Source organism: Micromys minutus, assembly GCF_963924665.1.
Source record: "Micromys minutus genome assembly, chromosome: X".
NCBI classification, from domain to species: Eukaryota; Metazoa; Chordata; class Mammalia; order Rodentia; family Muridae; genus Micromys; species Micromys minutus.
The window spans coordinates 124,922,940-124,944,961 of NC_137970.1; positions in this window are offsets into that span (position 1 = coordinate 124,922,940).

Consider the following 22,022-nt stretch of genomic DNA (forward strand, 5'->3'; position numbering starts at 1 on the left):
AGGTGTTTAATTTTGATTGGGCATGTTAATTAGGTAAGCCAAAGGGGGCAGTTTTTAAATTATGATTCTTTGTTTCATCCTATGTAAGCCTCATGATTTTAGTTTTTCTTTTTGTTTTGTTTTGTTTTTTACTTATTCACTTTACATCCTACTCACTGACCACTCCCGGTCACCTCCTCCCACAATCCTTCTCCCATTATCTCTCTGTAACTTTAATTTTTTTCAAATGCTATTTTTATTGATGGTTCTTAAATGCTTTAACTTCCCTTGTGGCCCACCACCCACTTGAAGTAGTGGGAAAGAAAGGATACAGGAAAAGAAGGGGAAGTGGACCTGTTTAGAAAGGTTCTTTGGAGTAACTCCCGTCTGTGTTGTCTGGAAATCGGCAGTTCAGTTCACAGTCAGCAGTGGCGGCTCGATCCACTAGTAAACACCTCATGGATACAGCAGCAGTCCAGTTCTGTAGAGTCAGGTTAGCAACAGCAGTGGCATGACCTAGCAGAGACAGCCAGGCCTCAGCCTTGGCTGGAGTCAGCAGGAGAGACCAGGAGGAACACCAGAAGTTCTCAGCTGCGCCTCTCTCAGCAAAGTGACGATCAGAGAAGACGTGAGACCCACAAGTTTTGCAGATTTTCATTCATTTTCATGGCTATGTAGCCATCTCTCCTGTCCTCTCTCAACCTGATCCTGAATCCCCTACTCCCTCCCCATCTCCCTCCCTCCCAGTTCCCTCCTTCCATCTGCCTCTTATGACTATTTTATTCCCCATTCTAAGTGAGATTCAAGCTTCCTCACTTGTGCCTTCCTTCTTGTTTGCTTCTTTGTGTCTGGAGTGTAGCATGGGTATCCTGTATTTTATGGCTAATATCCACTTATCAATAAGTACATACCTTGCATCTACTTTGGGGACTAGGTTACCCCACTCAGGATGCTATTCGGAAGTTTTATTCATTTTCCTGCAAAATTCATGATGTCATTGTTTTTAATGGCAGAATAGTATTCCATTTTATAGATGAACCACATTTATTTTATTCATTTTTCAGTTGACGGACATCTAGATTGTTTTCAATTTCTGGCTATTACAAATAAAGCTGCTATGAACATAATTGAGCATGTGTTTTTGTGGGATGTTGGAGCATCTTTTGGGCATATGACCAGGAGTAGTATAGCTGGGTCTTGAGGTAGAACTATTCTTATTTTTTTCTGAAAAAACTGCCAAATTGATTTCCAAAGTGGTTGTTTAAGTTTGCACTCTCACCAGCAATGGAAAATTGTTCTCCTTGCTTCACAACTTGGATTGCATGTACTATCACTTAAGTTTTTGATCTTAGCCATTCTAATGGGTGTAAGATGGAACCTCAGAGTTGTTTTGATTTGCATTTCCTATATGACTAAGGACTTTGAACATCTCTTTGAGTACTTCTCAACCATTCAAGATTCCTCTGTTGAGAATTCTATTTAGCTCTGTGCCCATTTTTATATGGGTTGTTGGTGTCTAACTTTGTGAGTTCATTGTAAATTTTGGATATTAGCCCTCTGTCAGATGTAGGGTTGGTGAAGATCCTTCCCCAATCTGTAGCTTGTTGATTTGTTATTTCAATAGTTATCCAAAGGGCGGTTTTGGTCGCTAGACTTCAATACTTTGACTGACAGCTGGACATTGGTAATCAGTCTCAAGAGGAGGAAGTGGCCAAATAAGGAAATAGACCTTGGAGGCTAAAGGTAGGATGTAACATAGGGGTTTTTCAGCAAGGCAGAGGGAAAAGGGAAGAAGGGCAAAGCCTGCAAGAGCCATGATTGCCGGAATGATGATGGCTCAACCCTACTGAGTCCTGAAGACAGGCCAGGCCAGTTGTACTGGGTTGAAGATATGCTATGAAGAGCCTCAGGAGGCCACTGGAGCCATTGTCTTTGAAGGGATTCCTTCTGTTCTGAGCACGGCAAGCATGACTTCTGTGCTAGGAACAGAATGTTTTATATTACATGGCCCTTTAGCTATCGTTTGAAAGCTGAGCTCAGCAGATAAGTTAGAACAGTTATAGTTGGGAGCTGCTAATATTGTGAAAACTGGGAGAAGGGACTGTTTAAGCACAGTGTTGGGGAACTGAGGGAGATACAGTTGGGAGAAACATTTGAAGGGATCTGGGAAGAGGGCTGGCAGGGAATAAAGAGAACTGGTTACCATTTGTAAGAAAAGGAGACATTAAAAGGAAAATAGGGAAACACAGTTTATGTGTGTATGTGTGTGTGTTTCCCATGTGAGAGAGAAAACTTCATGTTTGTTTTTCCAAGTTTTTCATATTTCTTTCAGCAGAGTCACACATTGTGAAACCAGCCCACAAATATCAGTAGCTTTTTTTATATATCAATAACAGATACACTGAGAAAAAGACTCACATTTCTAGTAGCTTCAAAAATACCATACAGATAATTTGACAAGAGAGGCAGAAGCACTTTCAATATAAAACTTTAAAATCCTGGAGAGACTGAAGAAGACACTAGAAGTTGAAAGACCTCTTATGCTCATAGATCAAGAGAATAATTATCATGAAAAGGCCCCTGACACATTATTTCTCTCCCTCTGCTCCCAAAGACCTTCCTTCTCTGGGCCAACTTCAGTTCTTTGTAGCTTGACCCTGAGCCCTTTTGTTTGTACATCCTGTCTCTTTAAGGCTTCCCTGGGCCCCTTCTCCTTCCTGTCTAGTGGGGGTAGCAACTTGGGGCTTAAAGTGTGACATCAGCACCAGCTGAAGAATTGTTTACTAGTCTATACACTAGCTTCCAGGATGGTATGATATGCTAGGTTCCTTTGCTTGAGCTGGGGGATGCAGCTGTCTAAGACGGGCTGAGCAGGCCTTGGAGGCAGGATGTCATTTCATCCAATGGCATTTGGTATTTCTCTCAAGACCTTTGTCTGAATTCTTACATGGCATGACAGTTAATACTGTCAGCTTGAAACAGTTTAGAATCACCTGGCAAGATGGTCTCAGTGAAGGACTTTCTGCATTGGATTGGCCCATGGCTGGTGTCTGTGGTGGATTTGTCTAAGTTAAAATAGTTGTAAGAACGCAAGAACTGAGCTGAGCATGCATGCATGCATTTCTCTCTGCCTTTGGCTGTTGATATAATGTGATTAGTGGTTTGAAGTTCCTGAGTTGAATTCCCCCTAGTAATGGACTCTAATTGTGAGCCAAATAATCACCCCTTTCTGCCCCAAGCTGCTTTTTGTCAGGGTATTTTATTGGACAGAAATGAAAGTAGAACATATAGGAACTCAAAAGAAGACAGTGTTAAGAACACAGTGCTCTGTGAGGAGAGAGCTTAGGGTCTGCTATGAAGCTCTATTTTCTTCGAGTGCACAAGTGTGAAACCGTAGTACACAGTTTGAAATTCTGGTTTGGTTCAATCTTCCACATGAAGATGAGAAGCTGTGGCTTAGAGAACAACAACAACAACAACAACAACAACAAAAGCAGCTTATCCAAGATGCCCTATTGAAAGGCTGAGAGTCACTTTCTGTAACTGACTCCAGGCCTGGGTTTCTGCCATCTCTCCCCACTGTTGCCAAAGCAGGTGGAAATAGGAATCTGAGTAGAGAGCTCAGCTTGTTTAACAGCTGGAAGAGGCTACTGACTGAGAGGTATTGTTGGAAGCAGCAGCCAACACACACACACACACACACACACACACACACACACACACACAGAGAGAGAGAGAGAGAGAGAGAGAGAGAGAGAGAGAGAGAGAGAGAGAGAGAGAGAAGCTTGTATGGTTAGATACCTTGTCTTTGTAAGCACTGAATACATTTCAGGGCTCAGCCTGAAACTTGCATATAATTAACAGCATGTGTTTGATCCCAGCAGAGTAACACCTTAAGGAAAAAGATGATATGTTTCCCATGAAGAAGCTTGGCTTGAAGGGAGAGCATGCTTCACCCCGTGGGTCCCTTTGTGGAAATAACATAGCTTGTATTTTAATAAAGATTCAAGCCCTCCAGCAAATAGTTCATAGGGAAGAAATGCAGATCAATAAACAAATGAAAATGGCTCAGGTTTATTCATAATTAAAGCATTATAAATTAAAGCAACAATGAGATTGATACCATTTTCACCCATTATAATGATGCCTGTTTAAAAAGTCCCATAATATCTTTTGTTCATTCTGCTGTAAAATAAAAGAAGAGGAATTTTATTTCCCTTGATGGGACCCACTTTGTGCAGCCTCCTTGGATGCACTTTGATAGTATTGGCCAATACAAGTCAAAGTCATTAACACACATGCCTTTGAACCCCAGTGTCACCTCCTATTGTATGGCTGCATGCCTGTGAAGAAGAATGCCCAGAAACACCCAGTCTCGCTGCTTTGTAGAAGCAAACAGTTCTGGATACTCATAGTGTTCACGGGTGAGGGGAGAAAGGGAGTAGGCTGCGTTGAAAAGAAATTTGATACTTCTGTCATAGCTGGGGAGCCCAGAGCATACTGTTTTCTTACAAAATAAGTTGGCTAATAGCACACTCCTCAAATAAACACTTTCATTTGAGTGAAGACTTTGTACACTGCCAACTTAGAGATTCACCTCTAAGCAAACAGTGCTCTGGTCTCTTCCTTTCCGTTCCCAGGGACATCTGTCTAACTTCCATTTGAGAACTACTTGGCTTCTTCTCTGGGAGCCTGCCATTGAAGCACTGGATTTCTGCAGCCCACTTTGCAGAGTAGCCATGGCCATCTTTCTAAATCTGGGTATAATGGAAGACTTGAGAGAGTGAGCTAGAGACCTTTGAAATTCCAAGATTAACACAATAGTCCCTGGAAGACTTTCAAAGTATTTGAATTACAAATTTAGGGACATTTCAGATGGAATTTATGATATAGCTTAAGTTACATAAAGGTGAACATGTTAGACATGTTCTATGTAGCAAATTTAAAGTCAGGTAGAAGACTGTCTTATCTCTCAGCCATTCTTTTGGCATCCAATACAAGAGAAGAAGGTACAAAAAAGGTTAAGTGCTGGTGTTTCTGGGTGACCTTGGGAGCCCAGGAATGGCAAAGGAAGACTCCACTCTTGCTTTGATTTAGGTGTTGGGTTGATATGCCACCAGGGGGCAGTGCCTCCAAATTCACATAGACCATTATCTCTGTTGTCAGTCAGGAAGATCCAGTGGTCAAGTTGAGTTGGCAGCCAGAGGTGAGGAGCCAGGGCAAGGAACCCGTTCAAGGCCATGTGGCAAGTCAGTGCAGCTGACTTCTGAGCTCTTTTCTCACTCCAGCCACCATGTAGGGAGAGAAAACTCTCAGCTCCATTGTCTAAAAGACAGACTGGGAACAAACAATAGTTCAACCAATACTGAGATCTTGAGAAGGAAGGACAGGACGTGGTTGTCAAATAAAATACAGGCTATCAATTTGCTCTTGGATCCTGAATTAATTTAAAAATAATTTTAGTGTAAGTAGATTCCAAATGTTGCATGGAGCACAATTCTGATATCAATAATGATGTTTTTCTTGTGTAAAGTTCAAATTTATTGGTTAGTGTAGTTTTATTTGCTTGATCTGGCAACTGTGGTTGCACAAAAATGTAGGCTCAGCTTCTAGCACTCCTGGGTTTTCCTGAAGGTGATCGAGACCCACATTTTAGTTTTGAGCTGAACACATGAGCTAGTGGTGGTAGGGTTGCCAAGCCATTCTCTTTGTTAGTCTTATTTCCTCCTCTTCCTTCCTCCTTTTCTTTCTGCTCCTCCTTTTGTCTTCTCTCTTCCTCTTTCTACCTGGGCCCAGCTGTGATTGATTCTTTTGACACATAACCTCTTCTTCCTTCAGTGGCTCTGGGACTTTAGAGCCAGGATTTGATCATTAATAATGATATCAGCCTAAGGCACTACAGAGGAACACAGCAGACAGGATGTACGTGCAGATTTGTAAGTATATAGGAATTCATTTAAACAATTGGCTCCTGGAACTTAGGGGGGAGGTGGCTGGTAGGAACTCAGGCAAACATTGTTGCTGCAATCCTGGAGTAGAGTTTTGTCTTCCTGGAAGCCTTAATGTTTGCCCTGCATTCTTTGAGCAGACTGGTTGAGTACTAGCACCTGGCTGAGTGGCACTCCCTTCATTTAAAGTCTACTAGGAATAATAGTCACAGGTAAAGCAAACCTTTGCAGACATATTGAGAGCTGAGTGTCTGATGGACTCACTGGGGATCAAAACCTGACTAAATTGATACAGGTAGCTGGTCTAATTAGTAAGAAAACTGAGGCAGGGCTGAAATTTACATCAGCGTATACAAGCCCAGCATGTCTCTCTTACCTCTTCCTCCCTGCATCCTGCCCAGGATTAAGATCAGAGAAGGTCATTTGCTTTGCCTGGTGACTCTGCCATTGGAGGAGACAGGATGCTCTTTGTAGAGACTCTTCTCTGATAGAGTGTTGTACCCTAGATTATCAGGCAGTGCTGGGCTTGTGGGAACCATGATAATCTTGGGACCTGACAGTGACTTGGGCACTTATGGATACTTGGGCCATCTGCCAGCTCGTGTCTCTTCCTAGACCATGATGGAGGATGGGTCCAACCTACCCACTAGTAGCAAAATCAAGGGGTGACGAATCAGAGCAGTTTCCACAAGCAGCAAGTATTGGAACATTATCTCTTCTCCTATGTTGCTTATACAGCAGCAGAAAAGAAGGCCATGAGCTCCTCCAACACGATACAGTGGTGTCACAAGGTACTGATCCTAGGCCTGGGCAAAGAGAGGGAGACCTGGCTCCACCCTCTTCTGACAGTGTAAGTCCCTTGCATTTGTACCCCCTAAAGAGGAGTGCTTCCAAGTGTCTTCTCTGTGCCTTCTACCCTGAGCACACTTAAATGAGTACCTGGTGGTGATGGCAAGAAGCTCATCTAGTGTTAAAGAAGAGTTAGAAATGCCCACTTCTGATGATCTGGGGACTAGAAACATTGAACAAAGCGAAGAACAGCTGGTGATGCCAGGTGAGAATCCCATACGAGGCTCCTTTGCTATAGTTAATCAAGTGGATTTCTTGTGCTTCTACAACATCTCACAGCTGTTGTGTGTACTGTTCACTTGGTCTGGAAGGCTGGCTGCCTCTTTTAGACTTTCAGTGCTTTTCTGAAAAGATTCCTGCTTTTCTCTTGTCATAGTAGTTTGTTTGGGTTTTTAATCATCCATGGATCATTTGTTTATCTGAATTCACATTGATACATTTTTTATCTTATTTGCGTTTCTTATTCTCCCTTATACAGAGCTGGTTGATATTTGAGCTTTTGTCTGTTGATCAGTGATCACTCTACAGAATCCTAGGCCCAGTGTCAGTAATACGTACTGAATTGTTGAAGAGATGAATAGATAGGTTGGGGTTCGAAGTGAGTGGGTACTGAATGATTTCTAAACATTTGGGGCATTTTTCCTGCAGTCTCCAGCATCTAGGAAGTCCTGGTGTAATGTTTAACAGTATTCATAGAAATCTTTGTTCTTCTTTCTAGAAGTGATAGACCATGAATCCAGGTCTTTGGAGAGGGGGATTCAAAGAAGTCCAAGGGCAGAGAAAAAGCCTGCTGGATCTGGTTCAGGCCAGTCATTTTGGAATATGACCAGACCTTGTCCCAAGAAAGGGGTATTGATGTATGGTAGCTAGGTTAGGTTGGGGAGTACTTATCTTTGGGGTTCCCACTTGCCCATGGTAGATATAGTTAGAAGTTGATTGTTGGGAGGAGGAAGCTTTTGTATGCCAAGAAAGCAACTGGGAGCAGAATAGTCCACTAAAAGATCAGGACTGACCTGTGTAATTCTAGGGAATTAATGCTGGAGATTTGCATACCAACAACCATGTTGACTGGAGAATATACCTATAGTTCGTTGTCTGCATTCATGGCTCTTGCAGCCGTTGAGTCAACCAACCATTGGTGGACAATATTTGGGAGGTGGGGTGATTGCATCTGTAGTGAACATATTCAGTGTTTTTTTCTTGCTATGATTCTCTACACAACATAGTATAAATATAGCATTTACATTTCATTAGACATTATAACTAATATAAAAATTATTTCAACTATGTAAGAAGATATGCTTGTGCTCCAATATGACATTTTTCATAAGGGACTTGAGAATGTGCTGATTTGTGTAACTGCAGTGCTGAGGTCTAGAAAGAGTCCCTATGAGTACCAAGGGGTGACTATACAATTCTTTATAAATCTCCATGGTATGAAATGGCATTTTCTTTTAAATTACTTAAAATGAAGTTGAGGGTTTTCATTCTTCTTCAGTGGGTAGCTTGGCCTTTCCAAGGATGTCTGAATATATACAAGTTCTACCAGATGTCAGAGAATCCAGTCACTGTGCTATCCCTTGCCACAGCATGCAAGGCAGAAACTACGAATAGGCATAGTGCAGGTGGGTAGGAAGACGATATGACATCGTGGGACTCCAGTGGGGTGGGCTGTTGATTCTGGCACAATGTGGGGGCTGAGTGGGTGACCTGAAATGGTGTTTCCTTTTTTTTTTTTTTTTTTTTTTTTTTTTGTAGGGACATCAGGTGCAGATGCCCCGGGTGTCAAGAGAGCATATCCATGGTGATGCCCATCTCCAGGAGTTTCCTGACAACTTCCCTGAGAAGAGGGGGATTCCCTTATGAGCAGCGAGCTTCCTTGTTCCTGGCTTCTTGGGGAGGAATAAGCAGGGGGAGGTCATAGAGACTGGTGAGCATCAAGGTCAGGAAGCAGTTGTATGCACCTGAAGTATTGGGTACTATTGCTTCTTGGCCATTTGTCATCTTCGTAAGCTCTCATAAGAGTGATTTCTGCTTACCAGCCCTGTTTTGGTCCCTCCACAGATGCAAGTGATTTCTGTGCAGCTGTGTGTCCTTGAGGACCAGGATTTGGCCTGGCATCATAAGGAGGCTGTACTCTTTACTCTGTTGGTGTCGGTCTGCATAGCCAACCTGTGGCTTTGGATTTGGATTCTCCAGTGAAGTTTCACATGCATCAAAACCTTGATAGAGCATCCCCTTCTCACTCCTCACTTCCAGACATACCCTGGCCTACTCCTTTCTTTCTCCCAGCAACCCAACCCCTCAGGTAGCAGTTGATTTATTTTACACCTTCGCTCAGGCCTCCTACCTGGAGACGAGCTCACACTGTTGTGAGATTTTAGCAGCTGGGAGGCTAGGCAATCACTGGATAGCACCACACAGGTGTGTTTGGGTTGGGACTCAGTCCTTTGAAAGCACAGGAGGATGGTGCCAACCCCAACAAAAACACCAGCATTAGGTATTATCACCTGCTTCTGTCACCCAGAATTTCTTCTCTTCCGTCTTCTGTGAGCAGGGTCTGGCTTTTTATCCTCCCTTGTTTGCTTCCATACCACTCAAGTCTTTGTTCAAAGAGCATGGTCGATAAGCACTTCATGACTGCAGCAAAACCTGGCACCAGGAGTTCTTCATATCCAACATGCTTTATGGCAGGGTTAGGAAGGCGTGAGGGGCTAGCGCTCTGGTCCCAACCTGGGACTGGGTTTCTAATATTGTTCCTGGTGTTCCCCACTGCTTACCATTCTCCACATTGACTGTCTTAAGTCCAGACAAGGTTTCACACAATCCTTCCAATTGATGTCCTATCAATGATTGATTGTAGGACATATCAGAAAAATGTCATTGAAAGGACCAGAAATCTTTCCATTTTCCTGGGGGAAAAATGAGTTTCTGAGAGGAAAAACACGTCCCTGGGGTTTTCTAGCAAGACATAGAAAGCGGTGTGTAGGCTAGGTTCTCCTGAGTCCTAGGCTACAGAGTGACCTGCTTCCTACTGAGTATCTGAGGAATGATGTTTTGAAAGAGTTTTAGATGTTACAGCCATGCCCTTCACATCCATAGTCCTAGAAATCACTTCTCAGATACTCTAGCCATTGGGCAGGCTTGCCTGGCTGCTATTCTTTTCCTGGGACTAAGTGGTTGACAAACATTTGAGAGCCTTAAGGTTCCTTGTCAACTGGCTTGGAGTTAGCATGTACACCATCATAGTCCAGCTCTATGTGCTTGTGAGTTGTTTTCAGGGATGCTTAGCTCATGAGGGCTATGATATAACGAATGTGAGAGGAGCTCAGTGACTCAAAAGTAACTAAGACAAATCTTTCTGGGGTGTGGGAACTTAGAACTTTTACATCACTTTTGCAGCTAAGTGGAATTTTCCCAGACAGCCATATCTATCAGTACTTCTCTATCTAAAAGAGAATGTGTGTTACCAAATATGGAGAAAACTGAGTATAGGGGCTAGGATCCACAATGCAGAGAGAGGATGCTTAAGAGAAACAATTAGCTGGCGAAATCTATCTGTTCACACAACCGCAGCATGTGGCACTCCCTGACATCACTACAGTGCTCCCACTGCCTTTGATGGTGCAGAAGGCCATCTCAGGGGACAGATGGGCTTAAGAGCTAGATACCTAGAGGTCTTTCCACACAAGTCTATCCTAAAGGTGCCTTTTTTATCCTGTCCCAATTGAGCTCCATAGGGAAACTCCAAGGAAGAGAGGGGTATAGCCAGGCTGGCCAAACTCGGCCCGTTGGGACCTGGGTGCTCCTGTGCCTGTGCAGACAAGACCTGCCTGCAGAAAAAGTCTGGTTGAAAATATGTTGTGAAACAAAGACTCCCTCCTGGGAGCAATTTAGCAGAGTTGCAAACAAACAGCCTGGTGACCCCTAGAGGAACGCCTCCTGAGCTAGGTGATCTCAGGCAGAGTTCTTGCATGTGCTCTGACTGCCTCTATGTCTGCCCTGCAATATGGATGCTTGGCTGCTTCTGACAGGACTAGGAGTGGATTCCTTCTAATTGCCTGTCCCACCTAGGAGGTCTCCTAGAGCAGACCTTGACTGCAGTCAAAGCTTTCCTGGATGGCTTCCGTGACAGCCTGGAATCTCAGCACTGAGACATGCTGCAGGTTTCCTTAAGAGCCACAGGGACAAGATGACTTTTGACAGAATCTCCTGCTTCTACCTTACATTAGGATCATTTGTCCCCTTATATATCCCTCTACCCCAAAATGTAACTTTCTCCAAGGAGAAGCCGTATGTGGGAAGAAACTCATTTACACCTGGCAACAGGGGAGGGGGCACTTCTAATTCCCACAAAAGTCTTCTATACTGCCTGGGCCTGGGATTAGAGGAACACACCAGCATCCAACTGCCTAGCGGCTTGTGAGGGTGTAGGGCCTAGTTTTCACTGCCCTCTGAATCACCGATGCCCAGCAGAAGGAAAGTGTTGGTAGAAGGCCCATTTAGTGTCCCCAGAGAACAATTTTGTCCAAGGTTATAAGTTATACACTTGGTCTTTAAGGAGCACTTTCTATGTAAAACCCTCCACTGAAGAATGGTCCTTCTAACTGCCACTGTCCTTTGGTGCACTTTATTATGTTCCATCCATGTTACATTTTCAAAACATATTAATATTCAGTTGTACAGTCTCCTGAAAAAGCTAGACATTAGTTAATACAGCCCTTAACTCCTCCTGCTAAGCCCTTCCTTATGGCTTACAGTGTGTCCTGCAAAATCTCCATGCTATTCCTGCAGATTTTATGTGTGTCTGTGTTTGCACTAGGCTTTAATTTCAGGACTTCAGTTAGAGATTTCATGGTCACCCACTTTGGAAGAGCCTCGTTGTCCAAAAACCACCTGTGCAGTTGTAGAAACGGAAAGCTCCTAGCAGGGCCCTCCTCAGTAGTCTGATTCCCAGTCACAGCCAGTCCTGGGCAAAAGCTGAAACTTTATATTGCAACATTTCTTTCTCGGGTTGGCCTCTTAGCAGCTGGAGGACGGACGGGAGAAAAGACTGGGTTGTGGGAAGTGGAAGGTATAGGGCAGGGACCTAGTACACCTAGGAACAGCTTAGAATCCTGATCTCTTGAAAAGGAGCCAAAGGCTTACTTTCAATCCCCAAATCCTAGCCCTTGTTAGAGGCTAAATCCATTGAATTTTCCCTCTCTGAATGTTTTCCCTCTTCTATCCCAGATTTCTCCCATTTAGCCTCCCAAAAGGTGGGCTGCCTAGAACTCTATCAGCACTTTAAGGCAGTGGTTTGGTGGCGATGAGCTTGCAGTATTCAGTCTCCAGATAGAAAGCTTTGTATCTGCTCTGTGCAAGGAAGAGTCCCCTGGGGAGCTTGGGAGGGGCCAGACAAGCAGCTTCCACAGACAGGCAGCCTAGTGTCTAGTCCTCACTTGTTGATAGCCACGGGTGTGCACAGACCACAATGAAGACGGCTCCTCCAGGGGCCAGGGCACCCTGAGCTAGGCTCTCAAGCTCACCTAGCTGTGGTTATGTGCTCCATTGGCCCTCTGTTGGATTCCTGGGCTGGTATCAGACAACGTGAGCTAGATCTCTGATTGGGAAGCTGCTGCTGTCTGTTGGGGTCTCAGTGAACCTTCCCAGGCTGAGCAACAGAAGAAGCAGGAAATCCTTGCAGGTTTCAGTGCCCATGAGCTCCCAAGAGCTTCTCTTTGATTGGAGTTGGTGTGGAGAGAACAACAGATGTTGACTTTGACCTCAGGACTCTGAAATCATCTGATTGGTGAGCAAAGGCGTGTGTGTGTGTGTGTGTGTGTGTGTGTGTGTGTGTGTGTGTGCGCGCGCGTGTCTGTGCGCGTGTGCACGCGTGCAACTTCCCTGTACCCATGGGCTGGGGGATTCTATGAAAGATAGGGCTGAAACTCATGAAGATAAAACCTGCAGAACTTAAAGCTGTAATTGACAAGGGCCCTCTTGTGTATGGCTCCTCAGCAGGGCACAGGTAACTAGCTACTAGGGGAAAAATCTAAAAAAATTCTATAAAATCAGCCAGGTGAAATATTTGGACCCCTAAGAGGGTCGTGGCAGCAGATGTCCCACAAGACTTTCCCTGAGACATCTAATCTTTGTTATTTAACAGGAACGATGAAGAGAATGGCAGAAAGCTTAGCTAGGCAGGAGACTAGAGCCTATACACCTTCCTACGATGCCTTTCTCTGTATTTCTGGCATATAGCACATCTTGGAGCTCTGTTGCTGTCTGTACCATGGTAAGGGGAGGGATCATATGGTACAGCAATGCCGCCAGGATTTCAGCCTTTTCTTGGCTCTTGGAGGGTTACTCAGGCCTGCCCCCAAAATACTTAGACTAAGTTAGGGAGAATGAAACAGAGCTTTCATGGCACATAACTGTATGATTAAAGTTGAGGTTCAACTGTAGTAGATCAAAAGCAAGAACATCTTAGGCCATGATCAGAAGACATTAAATTTATAATATAGATGCAAGGCCAAGTAGGCATGAGACAAGATATGAAGTTGGAAAAGTGCACAACAAGTTGAGGGAATTCATTCAGTCATTCTTTAACTCATTCAACCATCTACTATACATCAGGTTTCTATTGTGTGGCTGTAACTGAAACATGTTTAAGAGAAATAGGGTAAATGGGACAGAAATGTCCCCAATTTTAAAAGCTTCTTTTTAGGGTGAAGGTTTTTTTTTTTTTTTTTGCATGACTTTCAAAGTGGGGGTGATAGTTGGGCCCAGGTGTGCACATAGCAACTTACCTGTCAGGGAAGGTGGAGAAAAAGAAAATCTGGGGATCTAACTGTCTAAACGTAGAGAAACAAGAAGCTAAAGTCTATGCCAAGGGTGCAGATAAACCCCGAGGTAGCAAGTAGTCAGGATGGATGGGGAAAAGGAGAGAGATTTCATCAGTAGAACAAGCAAGATTTGGGAGTTTCGTGGGAGGTATAGAAGATAATGGGTAAGTTTCTGGATTGAGGAACATGTGAGGAAAGATGACGTCTTTTTCAGCCCAAGATATTGGAGAGATAAGACAGGAACTTGATCTCAGAAGTACACGGTCATATCAGGTTGGAATATACATGTCCAGGGCTCCATTACCTGTTCCCAGCAGACATAGATAGCCTGTAAGTACCTGAATATGAGGATAAGACAGTTTTCAGGAAAAATCCAATTGCTGGCATCCAGCTTTCCCTTTGGCATGGACTGTGCATAGGTGGTGCACGGTGTGTCGCTCCACCCTCATCTTTTACTGTAAAGATGTGAAGTATGTCTTGGAAAAGGCAGAGCAGACAAGCATTTCTGATACCAAAGAATCCTACACTAGAAGTGCCAGCTGCTAGTTAAAGGAATAAGCTGTGACTCCATTTGCTCAGTAGGACTCTTTGACAAAGCCTACATGCTATGCTGGGGGTTTTATTCATTGTGAACAGTCAGGCAGTGCCAGTTCCACAGATGGATTGTCCCCAGCCTGGCCTCAGAACAACTAATGAAAATGAAGGAGGGCTCAGCATCACTGGCTTTCACCTGCCTAGTGTGCCCACGTAATGAGTACCTCACGTATCCTCCTCCCACTCTTAACTCCCCTGGCTATTGTCATAGTGGAGCCCCAGTCAACTGTTCCTCCTGGGTGGCAGCAACTTCAGTTCCACCCCCAAAAGTCAACTTCAAGATCCTGCTACCCTTTGTAAAGTTCTGGTCCTAGTTTTTCCCTTGCTACTAATATAATAACTCCCTGGCATTATGTATTTTCCAAGTTAGCCCTGTAACTAAATGTATTTCAGAGCCAGATTGTATAGCCGAGAATCTGTGCAGTGAGTAGTATAATACCAGTCTAGTGAGATTGTCCTTAGGATTAAATAAATTGATTTAAGTCAATGGCTCCACACAAGGTAAATGCACAGTATTGTGACCTTGATTTCAGCTGCCTGATGGGAAATCCATTGCTTCTACTTGGTTCGCCATATTGCTTTGTGCTGGCCAGCCTGTCTTGATGCCCCTCTGCTTATAGTGTAATGATTATACAGCCCTTGATGCCGTCCCTTGCTCACCACTGAGGACACTTCTTGTGTTCTCCCTTCCTCTCACCACTATTTTTCAGGAGGCGGTTCTAGCATTGGGTAAGTAAGGCTGTTTGCCTCCAGGAAGTACATTAACGGTACTTTCAATAAGGATAGTATGGTCTTGATATGGCCTCTATTGGGCCTGGGAAACTTGGTAGAAAACTGGACATACAGAGGAAGAGATTGGGCATCTCTTTACAGAGAAAGTTGCACGTTAAGCCATCCTCTGAAGGCTGACAGTTAAAAATCTTGAAGTTCTGGCTACTCATAAATGTCTGCCTATCAAAGAGCTGAGGGGTATGATCAAATTCACTGTGACTTGGGACAAGATTATACCTTCCTACAGGCAACCAGAGAAAAGATGTTGATTGGAAGTTGGAAGGGAAACCTGAAGTTAGCAGAGATGCTTGTGTTGTACTGACTGGACACATAATGTTATTCTTTATGCTTGTCACTCGGTGTTTAATATACCTAATTTCACAAATTATCTTTTAAGAATTTCTCTTTATCGATGAATTTGGACAAGTTAACTATACTTTGCTTTTAAAGTTGGAAACTAATTTTCAAATTATCTCTTAAACTTCTTCCCTTCTGGAAACTTTATGGCCACTGATTTGTGCTCTTTTCTTGGATTCTTATAGCATTGGCATTGCATGACTTATTATAGAATATCTGGAAACAGTTTAAAGTTGTGAAGGGGCAGAAGAGGTCACTTAGCAGCTAAGAGCACTTGTTGCTCTTGTAGAGGATCCTGCTTCAGTACCCAGAACCTACGTGGTGCTTCACAACCATCTGTAATGCCAGTTTCCGGGGTTGCAACACTCTCATCTGACCTCTGTGCTCAGCAGGCACGCATGGCGTGCTGCACATCCATACATGCGGGCAAAACACCCATATACATACAGTGAAATAAAATACAATACAACAATTTGCTATAATACTGTTTAAGGAATATGGGAGAATCTGCATGGTTTATATTCAACTTCGGTGCTAGACCTTTCCTGAAAAGCATTATCATATTTCTGTCAATAGGGCCCTGGATCCAATCACCCATGAGCATTGAAATACTACTGTGGTGCTTTTTTATTCTAGAAATTGTATTTTAAATCTCTAGGAGTCCTATAAGAACTTTAACACATATATTTCATATTAAAACATACATTTTTTGAATACAGGTAATGCAATTTCGATTAATGTTGTCTGTTAATTCACCAATTTTTATTCCAGTGAATTACTTGTTTACTTCTCATTAGGAAGAAATTATTGGCATATGTTGTCATTTTAATGTAGATACAATACATTATGAATGTTACCTTATTGAACACTGGAATATATATATGTACATATACATATATACATATGCACACACATATTGAAAATGGATCCTCCTCTCATGCAGTACATCTCTCACAGTTTCCCCTCCAATTCTTCTCTCTCAGATCTACTACTACCTTGTTTCCTCTTCAGAAAAAGGCACACCTGCAAGAGATAGCCAATTAGGACAAAACAAGATACAGTAAGAGAAAGCAACTCTCCCATAGCAAGGCTGGATGAAGCACAAATAGCCAATGAAATTATTCTAAATAACATTCTGCTCTACTCATCCAGTCATCAGAGAGGCGTCCTCTGGCAGCGCATGGCAGGGGGTTCAGAGACCCACAGCCCGACACCATGTGGAGAGAGTATAAATTTGAGGCCTCTGTCAGGTCCCTCCCCTCAGGGTTGGGGAAACTGCACTGAAGAGGAGGAGGAAAGATTGTAGGAGTCAGAGAAACATGAAGAACAAAGTCCTAAAAATCAACTAAGCAGGCCTCACATCAGCTTACAGAGGCAGAAGCAGCAATCACAGGATATGCATATGTCTGCATCAGGCCCTCTGCGTGTATGCTATGGCTGTTTGCTTGGTGTTTTCCTGGAATTCCTAACAGTGGGAGCAGGTGTGTCCCTGACTCTTGGCTATTTTTATAACATTTTGGGGCCCTTTTAAAACTGCATTTTAGTTGCTTGGGAAGAATATAAGGCATTTGGATTTTACTTTTAAGAATTTTCAATGGTATCACATTACTCAGTGGTAGGGACTACACATTCCTTACTACTAATCAAGGATTTTCTTGGCATTGTAACCAAGATACTGCAAGCAATTAGGTTTTTCCAATCTGACAGGTGGCATTATTCCTGTTCTGAAAACTAAGACCTGTAGCTAGGACTCCATATTCAGCTTATTTACAATCTTCCCTCTTTATCTCTCTATGTCTCTCTATCTGTGTTTCTCGGTGTGTGTGTCTGTCTGTCTCTGTCTGTCTGTCTCCTCTTACAACATGCTGCTCTGCAAACCCTTGCTATTCTGGTCTCTTTAGAGTCTGCTCTCTCCTCGACCCGGGGAATCCATTAAAGTTCACTTTCATTTCTTCCTCTGTAATGGCCTAAAAGATCACAGGCAAAATGAGTGTTGACTACAAGGCTTATTTTATTTGTTTCCTTCCTCCCAAGAATTACTGCTATTTGTTGCCTAATGTTTAAAGTCTTGCAAAATGTTGTTTCATATCTTGTATTTTCTAATTATGGTTATTGCATTCTGGAGGGTATACTCAAACTCTGTGACTCCATCTCACCCAAAAAAGAGTTGTATATTCTTTTAAAGTAATGTATCTAATGTAAAAGAAGCATGAGGTGAATAAATGAGAGATGGAGAGATAGACCTACCTAAAGTTCATTCATTGATTACCCACAATGCCAAGCACCAAGAAAAATTGGTAGCTTGGATTAAATTAATCATGATAGAAATAGTGAGCTGATGATGCTTAGAATGTGGATCTTGTATGGTTTGAATGTGTACTGGGGAAAATACAAGGGAATGGACAAAACATAAATGGTTTGGACCCACGTTAGTAGAAGAACAGCTTTCCCTTTTCTGAGATGCAGATTCATATGAGAAGATAGTGTTTGGAGGGAAAGATCAAGAGCTTGATTCTAGACATATTGATCCTGAGGTGCCTTTTCCACATCAAAATGGTTATGTAAGGTGGTCAAACTGAAGTTTAGAGAAGAGGTTGAGCTAGTATTAGAGGTTTTCAAGTCACTGTCATTCAGCTATATTAAAAGCCACCATACTGGGGAAGAAATGATAGAAAGGAAGAAGGGCTGAACTCACAACAACTGAAGCTTTAGTGTTGAGAAGAGGGAGACAACTCTTCAAAGAATGTGGGACTCAGTGGTTAGAGAAGGAGGAGAGAAAGGAGCTGGGAGAGCTTACTATTTCAAGGAGAGAGGGAATAAGTACTGATATGTTGCTCAGAAACAGAATAGTACAGGAACAGAATGACTTTTTAAGATGGACTGTGTTCCTTTGTTGTCTCCTTAGTTCATCTCAGAACAACTCTGATGTTTTGTAGACTCTGTTAGAATACCCTCTCTAGCTTTAGCATCCAGCATAGGGACTGTCTCCTAGTGGGTGACTGGTATGTGCTAAATACGTGAATAAAAGAATTAAACAGTAGAGAGTATTTTAGTGAGCTATGAACCAGAACATTCTAGCCTTGGTTTATGATGGATTTAGACTGTCTTTCTGGCTTTCACATCACTCTGCATACTCTGAAGAAATTCTATAAATACTTTCAGCCAAAGTTTAAGAAATTCTTTGTTCCAAGCTGGTTATCTATATAACCCTGGTTACCCAGCTAGCAAAGTAGTAGAGAAGAGACCAAGAAGAATTTCATTGAAATTGGGCTTTTTTGAAAATGACATCAATGTGCTTTACTCTAGGTTTATAAAGCACTTTTCTTGGGGATCCCACTCTTTGAGGATCTTGGGGACTCCCTGTCCAACTATCTCCTCTGCAGCAACTATGTCTTTCTTGCCGAGTTTCACTTTTGTCCTTAAAGTCCTTTGAATTCTCTTTTTCATTCCTACTGTAAATCTTGCCTTCTCCAAAGTTTGTAGCTAAGGCAGCCTGGCACCTCTGGACATGGAGTCCTCTCCTACTCCACTTACAATGCTGGAGTTTGCAGAAGTGCATTGTTTTCCATTTACACCTAAATCAGCTAGGACTTACTTTCTTTACTGTCCTTTGGTAGCCTTTCCTGATGCACTTGCTAAATTTAATCTCATTTCTTCTGGCACCTGACCCCACCTAACATGGGCTCTACTTCTAAATAGAATTGGTCTCAAGCACAAAAATCAATTTACTACTGAACTCAAAACTGATAAGAGCTTACTTTGTTAACTCCTTGATGTAAAAAAAAAAGGATGACAAAAATGGTAACACAAATATAAATTTTAACAAGAGAACCTTTCTCAACCCTATGCCCTCTTTCCCTTCCCACTGTTTCTGTCCCTTCTCAGCCAAAATTGCAGACTTGCAATTACAGTCCCAGTTCTATCTCTTGTCCCTTTTCTCCTATTCATCACCCCCTAAAACATAATTCCTCGATGCTGTTCTTATTGTTCTCCCACAAAGGACCTATCTTTCCCCCAGCTTTCCTTCCATTTCTCATCTCCGGGGGCAGAAGCATAGACTCTCTGTGAAGTCCACTGGGCACTGGCCTTGAGACATCTGTCTTCCCGGGAACTCTCTTCTCGTGTCTTTTCAAGCCTTCTATCTGTACTCATCTTTCTCTTCCTTCTGGTCAGCTACTTGAGATATCCATAAATGTAGCCATTTTGATTTCTGTCACTATTCTCCATTTTTGTCCATTCATGATGTAAAAATGAATTTGCACAAGAGTAACTCTTGTTTGTCAGAGTTTGTCAGGCAAACTTTGACAGAGTCTAGGCCAGACCCCAGTGAGTGTCGACCTAAGAGCCTATTGCAACAGGCTTTGGGAGTCATGGTGAGGGCAGATGCTTGATACTTTGAAGGAAGAGGCATTAACTCTTGAGAGATGCTGTTTGGATGTCATCAAGGAAGCAAATAATTATGGTGAAATCCAGTATTTTGACTTGAATCACTTGACAGAAAGAAAGCCCTGTTAGGAGATGATAAACTGAAAAATTGGTGAATTTATAGGTTTATCTGGCAGATGTAGTTTGGGTTATATGGGCTTTGAGGGTTAGACATCCCTCAGAGGGACTGGTTAGCAGGCAACTAAAGATATGGGTGTGGAAGCTGATTAGAGACCTGTTGGGAACAATTGCCTTGGGAGTAGATGGTGTTTTTTTTTTTTTTTTTTTTTTTTTTTTTTTTTTTTTGTAAAGTGTGCCACTGAGAACAACCACCTGGCTAACTGTGTGAGTTGAGGCAATGTTTAACTGCCTGCCCTGGTTCCCCTAAAATGAACAGTTCTGATGAAACCATGTGTGGTTGGGTGAAGTCATAAGGGGGTCAGAAAAATAGGAGGCCTGTTTTGGGTAGAGAATCTGTAGAGAGTCACAGGACAGGAATACTTTTTTAATGTCAAAAGCATAGAGAGGGGAGATATGTGTTATAGTGACCTGATAGGCAAGCTTGCACTTCAACACAACCAACCCTGAAGTTGATCAGTGTGAGTGGCTCTGAATTTGTTTCCATTGCCTGGAATATTTTTTTTTGTCTCCATGGTCTGCTGCCTCCAGGGTCCATGCAAGTACTTGTGGATGCTGGTTTCTTTCCCTCAGGTATCCTCATTAGCATCCTGATGCCATAGTCCCACAGAGAGCACCAGGAGAGCATCTCTGAGACTGCTTGACGTGACTGCCATCACCTTGGTGACAGTTTCAGATGTTGGAAGAGGTGAAAGAGGCTGGAAAGAAGTCAAAGTTGAGGGCAAGTGCTGGGGTTCAGGCATGATCTAGAGTACATTCTGTGGCGATATATGTCCTCACAAGATCTCCCGTGTTACAAGAGAAAGATCTTCGGGGGAAAATGGAGGTTGTGTTAAGTCAGGCTAGGCCAGCACAAAGGTTTCTCTACACATCCTGATTTTTTTTATTTGGTTATTTTACTAATTTACATTTCAGATGTTATCCCCTTCCCAGTTTCCTCTCTGCAAACCCTCTATCCCATCTCCCCTCCCTCTGCTTCTATGAGGGTGCTCCCCTACATACCCACCCACTCCCATCTCACCACCATACCATTCTCCTACACTACACCATCAAGCCTCCACAGGACTGAGGGACTTTTCTCCCACTGATGCCAGACAATGCCATCCTCTGCTACATAAGCAGCTGGAGCTATGGGTCTCTCCATGTGTGCTCAATGGTTGGTGCTTTAGTCCCTGGGAGCTCTGGGGGTTATGGTTGATTGATGTTGTTCTTCCTTTGGGGTTGCAAACCCCTTCAGCTCCTTCAGTCTTTTGTCTAACTCTTCCATTGGGGTCCCCATGCTCCATCCAATGATTGGTTATGAACATATGCTTCTGTATTGGTCAGGCTCTGGCAGAACCTCTCAGGGACCAGGTTCCTGTCAGTAAGCACTTCTTTGCATCAGCAATAATATCTGGGTTTGGTGTCTGTAAATGGGATGGATACTTAGGTGGGGCAATATCTGGCTGGCCTTTCCTTCAGTCTCTGCTCCAATCTTTGTCTCTGCATTTCTTTTAGACAGGAGCAGTTCTGGGCAACGGGGATGAGATTAGCTGAAATACCCAACAAAGGGGAGAGAGAACCTATAGACACCATATCCAGAGGTTAGGTACAGCCCCTGGTTGAGGGATAGGGCCCTACACACACATCCTGATTTCTAAGTGGAGCTTTGGCTATGTGATGACAATGTTGGTATCTTACATGTAGGCTCCTGTACTGTGAAGGATATTCCATGTCCCCTGTCCCCTGGTATTTCCTTCATATCCAAGTATGAAGGAAAGCCTTCCCCTGCCCAGTCCCCGATTTCATCGTGGGAGTCTTGACTTACTTAACTCTCTAGGGTCTGAGAATTTACAGCAGTGTTGTGGAGTCAGAGATGGCTGTGAGTCCAGCAGTAGAAGCCATGAGAAATCTGGGAGCATATTGACTACATCTGTCCACATCTAGTGGGATGTATATATAGATCAACCTCAGAACAGAAAAACTACTCTAAGGTTCTCTGACCTCTTAACTGTGGTGAGAAACACAACTTTTGGCTGGCCCTTTCCTCAGTTTTTTTCTCAGCCTATTTTGTGGACATGCCTTCTATTCTGTGGATATGTCAACTCTCCCATGTTTAAACAAACTTTATAACCCCCTGAATAATTATTGCTAT